General features: G+C 42.2%; 1 long non-coding RNA gene across 1 annotated transcript; it reads right to left on the reverse strand.

The window, feature by feature from the left end:
* Window positions 1–2,418: 2,418 nt before the first annotated feature.
* Window positions 2,419–5,340, reverse strand: LOC125944668 (uncharacterized). Its single transcript, XR_007466345.1, has 2 exons — window positions 5,162–5,340; window positions 2,419–2,585 (listed from the first exon to the last, which is right to left on the reverse strand). It is a non-coding gene; the product is annotated as an uncharacterized LOC125944668 (long non-coding RNA).
* Window positions 5,341–6,419: the final 1,079 nt, after the last annotated feature.

Below are 6,419 nucleotides of genomic sequence, written 5' to 3' on the forward strand. Positions count from 1 at the left end.
ATGCAAACTGTGTTTTTGGTTTCATGATGGAAGGCTACATGACAACTCCTGATTTTTGATTATAGTCTATCATTTAATTTTATTGACAGTCTAAGAATGTAAATTTTTTATAACCAGTGATGTTTTTCTCGCAACCTGTCCTTTTACATGTCTTTACAGCAAAATAGTCCTTCTTCAGCTTTTGTCTTCCGTTTTTGTTTCTGCCGCAACCATTTATTTCGTACTTTTTTACAGCTAGTCATACAGCAGCTATTTATTCTTAGAACTATTGTTTGCCACCAGGCTCTAAAGATTTTGAGAGGTGTTTGTGCAGTTTTTTTAAATCACAATTAGTGAACTTGTGTTTAAAAGTAATCCTAATCTTCCCTGATAGTTAGCAGTATTTTTCTTTTTTTTGTAATCAGTAGAAGCACGGTGCTTAATTATATCAAGATAAATATGCCTGCTGTAAATGTATTCATCTGTATTCGACTATTCGACACTTACTATTCCCATTAGAAAAAAATTACATTTGCCAACCTCTAATTATTTGCATTGAAGTAGTGAAGAGTTTGACGGAAGCTCGTCTGGTCTGGTTGAAAGAGGCATGGTAAGTAGTTTAAACGCAAACCATTAAAAATGAAAAATTAGAGATGGTTCAACTGGAGCTTTGTTCACAATCATGGCTCTCAGGTAGGAGCTGAAACATTTAATATTTTTATTTTTGTGGTTGGCATTCAATTTTTAATTGATTATTATAAATAATTGCATTCATCTAGTCCTAAAGAAGAGGCAATGTATTTGGAGTACTAGTCTAAATTTTGTTTCCATTGCCAAGTTTTTTTTTATGCAACTTTATTCACCACACAGGTACAACTGATACATATTCATTCTTTCAAGGACGTCACCACTAGTGGAGGGTGTTATTCTGCGCTTGCACAATTATTTTCAGAGATTTCCAGCAAATATGTAGTCCTCATAAACAGTACCTAAATAATTTTAGCCTATGTGGTTATTCATTAACCATGTTAATGGATAGTTACCTCCGGTTAACCTCCCTGCCTTTCGCATCTCATTTATCTCTCTCTCTCTCTCATGTAGGCTTCATCAACTACTGACGCGACGCGGCCTTGGCAAACTTGTGAGCTCACAAATTTGAGCATGCAGTAACCCCCCTCCATATTTGTTTTGATAAAGGCTTCTCCTTTGGTGCTACTCTGGATCCGCCCTGTTTCCTGTGATTACCACCATGGGCTTCAAGGCAGACAACCTCAGAAAAACTTTTCATCCACAAACGTGGTTCTTTCACACTTTTGCTGATAAAGACGGATGTTGAAAGCAAGGATGCCATACCAGGCATGTTGGTCACAGACAGAACTGCGGGGAAGGGGGGTTGAAAGTATCCATCTACTTGACACGTCCATTTCATCTGTCGCTGAAGTGTTGATTGACTGGGGCACCTGTCTCCCTCTCACGTGTGCCTCAGCCCAGCCAATCAAAACTTAAGCAGCAGTTGAAATGGTTATGTCCGTATGGTTGACACTTGCAGAATACACCCCCTGTGCTCTGTCCTATCTTTCTTCCCTTCCCCATGTAACTTACTCAGTAAACTACTTGTTCATATGTTGGTTACCTTAATCAATGTTCAAATAGCTCAACGCTTAAATAGGTATGTACAAGTAAGGCACTATAAACCCAAGCAGTTAGGCTGGTGATTGCCACCATACAGACTCAACCAATGGCTTCACTGTAGCTTTCCATGGTAACTTTACTGCACTTTGAATGTAGAGAAGGTGGAATATAAAAATAGACTAACATTTCTCTAATGTGCATCACCCCCTCCACTTTGTGTTGTTACAATCAGTATATTCAACCCAAACGAAGTACTAACAAAAAGGAATTGTGACACTAATTTCATTTCACTGCCTCATTTTTAGAGGTGTAGCAAGATTCTTTAATTGCATTTGTTACTCAGGTTTCAGCTATCAAGGCTTTATGGCACGTTTGGACGTTACCTGAACTGAGTAAACGGCACAGATTGCATAATTTCTCAATACATTTGCACAGCTTCCTTCACCTTTAGATTTGAATTAAAGCCAGCATTTCTCTTGCGACCATCTTTAAAGAGCTTGTAGTAATTTATACCTAACATAAAAGATGGGTGCTTTGTAGTGCTAGCATGCTCTGTCCTAGAGTACATTGTTGTATGGAAAATGTGCCAACACACAAGCCCGACAAATGCCACATCAAGCATTGGTGTTTGCTACTCCACCTGGTGTTTCAATTTTACAGCATGTGCACATTTTACCTGTGCACCAGTAAAAAGGGTCCAAAGCTCTTCCTGAAAACGCTCACAAGCACTTATCACAATCAATTCCCCATATAAGTGGTTTTGCTGAAGAGAACACAGGGATACAAGCATAATTAGACACTGAGGAATGTGGGTAGGAACACTTTATTTTCAGCACACATGTTTTTTTGGTGAACTGCTTCTATACTGGTGAAATCTGTGCTTTTAATAAAAGTACACCATGCTGCTTCACCACTCCATGCCAACTGCAAGTATCCTGTACCAGGAAGTCAAACCAAGACGTGGGATGTTCAGTCTGTCAAAAATAAAAACGAGTTTGAAACGTTGACGTGTAAAAAGTAAAGCACACTCAAGAAAACAAACAGCACAAGAACAAATCCAACGAATCAGAATTACATTTGAGAGGAAACATATAGCTTCTATGGCACAGTGAAGAAACCTTATTGCTCCGATGTTTTTTTGTTTTGTTTTTTTTTTGTAAGAAAAGATGAAAGTGCACGTGTTCTATCCCATTTTGTGTATAGTTCACCTTTTCACACACAAAAAGATGTCTTAACGTGCCCAACTGTCTTTGCATATCCATTTCTCTGCTCTCACACCATAATACCTACAGTTAAAGGTTGTAGTAATGCTTAGCTTGAATGAGCCAACACCAACTATGAGCACTGTGCTACTAAACATGGCAATGTAAGTCAAGTTCAAGCACAGCACATTCATGTGCTATATACGTGTGCTCTTGATTGTAGGTAAGATAAATAAAAGGAAGGCATGTTAATAAGAATGGTCCTTGATGTGCTATGCAGAAGTGCTCTCCTATTTGGACAGAAGTTAAGCGCAACCGCAATGAACAAGAAGACAACTTATACAGCATTTCAAATCTAGGGACTCGATGTGCTGGAGATTTTTCCGAATTCATGGTAAAAAATCTAGATGCTAAAGACGACACATATATAAACAGGTCTCTGCTCAAACTGGTAATGCTATGTGTAGCTTAGTTTTACAAAATGTGCCCTACCACTGGTCTCCCAAGCTGAGGCTGCAGTCCAGTTGCAACTGCAAATCACTCAATTATGTCTAGGGCACACTTGAGCAAAATGCAGACAAAAATTACTGCACCACTGAGAATGTACCTAGAGGCTTCAACAAAGCAGCTGACAGCCTGCATGGACTGGAGCAAGAGAAGCGCTTTTGGGTCTAGGTGTGCACAGCTTGCAGTTGCTCCATGGACGCTATTTAATATATTTACATATTTCACTTACTTGTTGGTTTCAGAGAAGAAATATAATGTATTTTGTATCCTTTCCACTGTTAAATACTCAAACCCAGGATACCACAGGTCTGTTTCTGGCATCTGATTTCTTCTCAGAAAACTACCCCTCTAAAAAAATTTCACAGGTACTTAACCCCAACCTCTCTTGAGTAGAGCCTGGTTTTTTAACATGACAAGGCCACTAATTACACAGTGACTCCTTGCGATGTGATGTACGTAAGCACTTTAAAAGGAAAGGAAAATTTAATAGCAGTATGACAGGTACACAACAAAGCAAAGTGCCTGTTTTCACCCACGTATTCAATGTTTGCTTGTCTACTGGCGTTTACCCTACAAAAATGCAACAGGCGAAGCTGACTGCACTGTTTAAATCAGGGGACAGAAATGACATGTCAAATTATCGGCCGGTGTCAGTGCTCCTTGTCATTTCAAAAGGCTTAGAGAATGTTATCTGTAAAAGAGTTGTGTCATCACCAACAGCCAACAAAAGTTGTCGAAACGTCATCCTGGCACAAAAATGTGCTTTGTTGAGACTAGAACGTTGAGACTGGTAGGGTTCGTCGCTGGCTGAAACCCTACACTCCCGATTCGCGTGACCCCTACCCACTATCGGTATGCTTCACCGCAATACACAAACTGCGGTGATATAACAGTGGTCGAACAGGCTGGTGCAAACGTTTCGACAAGAGAGCTTGCCTTAACCAGCTTTTCTTGGCAGTTTTCATATATGTGAGTACACCTGCCAATACACTTATTACGCTCCTGGGCGCGCGTAATGTGATGGGCGAAGGCGAGTGCGCGCGTACATAGTTAAGGAACATATACATGTCCCGTGATAGCGGCCCCTTTTCACTTTTGGTATGCTTCACTGCAATAATTTTTGGGTAAGCTTCACCGCGTAACACGTCTACTGCGGCGAAGCTGACTTTAGAAAGCCGATTCATTCAACGCATCTTACGAGGCAGGTCCGCTTATCACGCTTGGCAACGTTTGAACACCACACTTACTGCATTAATTTCTTTAGTTATTTTAATTGTATTGTCATCGTGATCCTGCAGCCCGCAGTAGCAGGCTGATACTGCGTCATAATCGTTCCAACTGCATCAGGACAGCGTGTAGCTGGTAAGCGTGCATGCAACAGGCACGGCGGCATTGGCTGTTAGGGAAACTTCCGAGACGCTTTTTCGCGCAGTAATGCCATTTGTCTTATTAAAAAGAATGCAGGTGATGATTAAATGAAATGCAGCAAAGCTGTAGAAAAGCAGTAGCAAAGCTGTTCGACCATGTCGCGCAAAAACGCGATTCAACACGATCTGGCGGAACAGCTCACCATGCCAGGATTTTCTTGCGTCCTCGTTTTTTCACGCATCATTCACTGAACCACACTACTGGATGGTTCTGCACACGTACTAACGATCCTGACGGAGGATCAGCTTTATAGCTTTATATGGGATGCCACGGCCCATTCCACGGGCCGGCTGCAATTTGACGCGGCCGCGAGGCAAAATATGCGCGCAAGATAACTAACGGCAACACATCAAGCAGCTGACAGCCCCAACCTTTTATTACATGCATATAGAGTGGAAAAATGGATTACTTACTCTGTAAGAAGGCACGGAATACGGACCGCTTCACAACGCGACCGGCCCCGAAAAACAGCCGCCATGAAAATAAACGGACGTGACATCATGGGTTATAACGGACGTGACGTCATGGGTCGCACCAAACGTTTTGGGCACCTTTTGTTTGCTGCGACCGGGTTGCAGCAGTCACGGCCTTTTCGTTAAGTGCCGAGAAACAAATCCCTTGCCGCAGTTAAGGGATAAATTTCCAGTCTGGCTCTTTGCGTAGCGCAGCGGTTGCCGAGGGATTTGAACAGACGCTTTGCTGTGGTGGCTGAAACTGGCAAAGCTCTCCTGTAATGACGCTTACTACTGGGATAAGTACATCTGTAGCGCTGCTCCTTGCTCCGTGCTCACCATCTCGGGACTTTATTTCGCTCGCACGTTCCGTATCATCTACTTTCGCAAGCGGTGCTCTCTGTTTCTTGGACTCGGCACAGTCCTATACTCACATCGGATTAATACACATCATGATAAGTCCTAAGCGTTCGGTGACGGCTGTAGTGCGCCTCTCCCCCGCCGTCGTCCCATGTAAACCGAATTACGTGCTCGCGAAGCTTATTTCCAAGCTCTGTCTTTTATCCATTGGTCGACATACTGGCAGCGTAGCGCTGCTTCCCAGTAATTTCGCACGCTTCTGTAGGCGTTCTTAACGCGGAAGATTGCGCCACTTGGTTGTGAATGTAATGGAAACGGCGCTCTTAGAAATGAAACACTCTCAACACAAGTAGTTGGTGGCTTGAAGTTCGCAGAACTCTCGATAATGTGTTGGAGCTTCTGCTCGAAGCTGTTGTGAGGGAAGAACACGCGGCCGTGTTTAAACATTTGCCACGCGTGTTGTAGAGGCCACTTGCTTGTACGGACAGGACATATTTGTCCGTCGTGTCTCACATCATTTGCTACGAAGCACGCACCGGGCCCTTCTCTTACAAACACAGGGTCACTTTAAACAGTCGTGCGGGTATCTATCTATCTATCTATCTATCTATCTATCTATCTATCTATCTATCTATCTATCTATCTATCTATCTATCTATCTATCTGTCTATCTGTCTATCTGTCTATCTATCTATCTATCTATCTATCTATCTATCTATCTGCCTCAGTGAGTAGGATCACTCCCCGTCGATCAAAAGAATAAATTTATGCATCCGAGTTAATATGAGGTTTGCTTTAGCTGCTCTTGTTTTTGTTTTACCCAAGCTGCGTGACAGCTTTCGTTCGGTCGGCTTCTTTG

This window comes from Dermacentor silvarum, chromosome 4, assembly GCF_013339745.2.
Source record: "Dermacentor silvarum isolate Dsil-2018 chromosome 4, BIME_Dsil_1.4, whole genome shotgun sequence".
NCBI lineage: Eukaryota > Metazoa > Arthropoda > Arachnida > Ixodida > Ixodidae > Dermacentor > Dermacentor silvarum.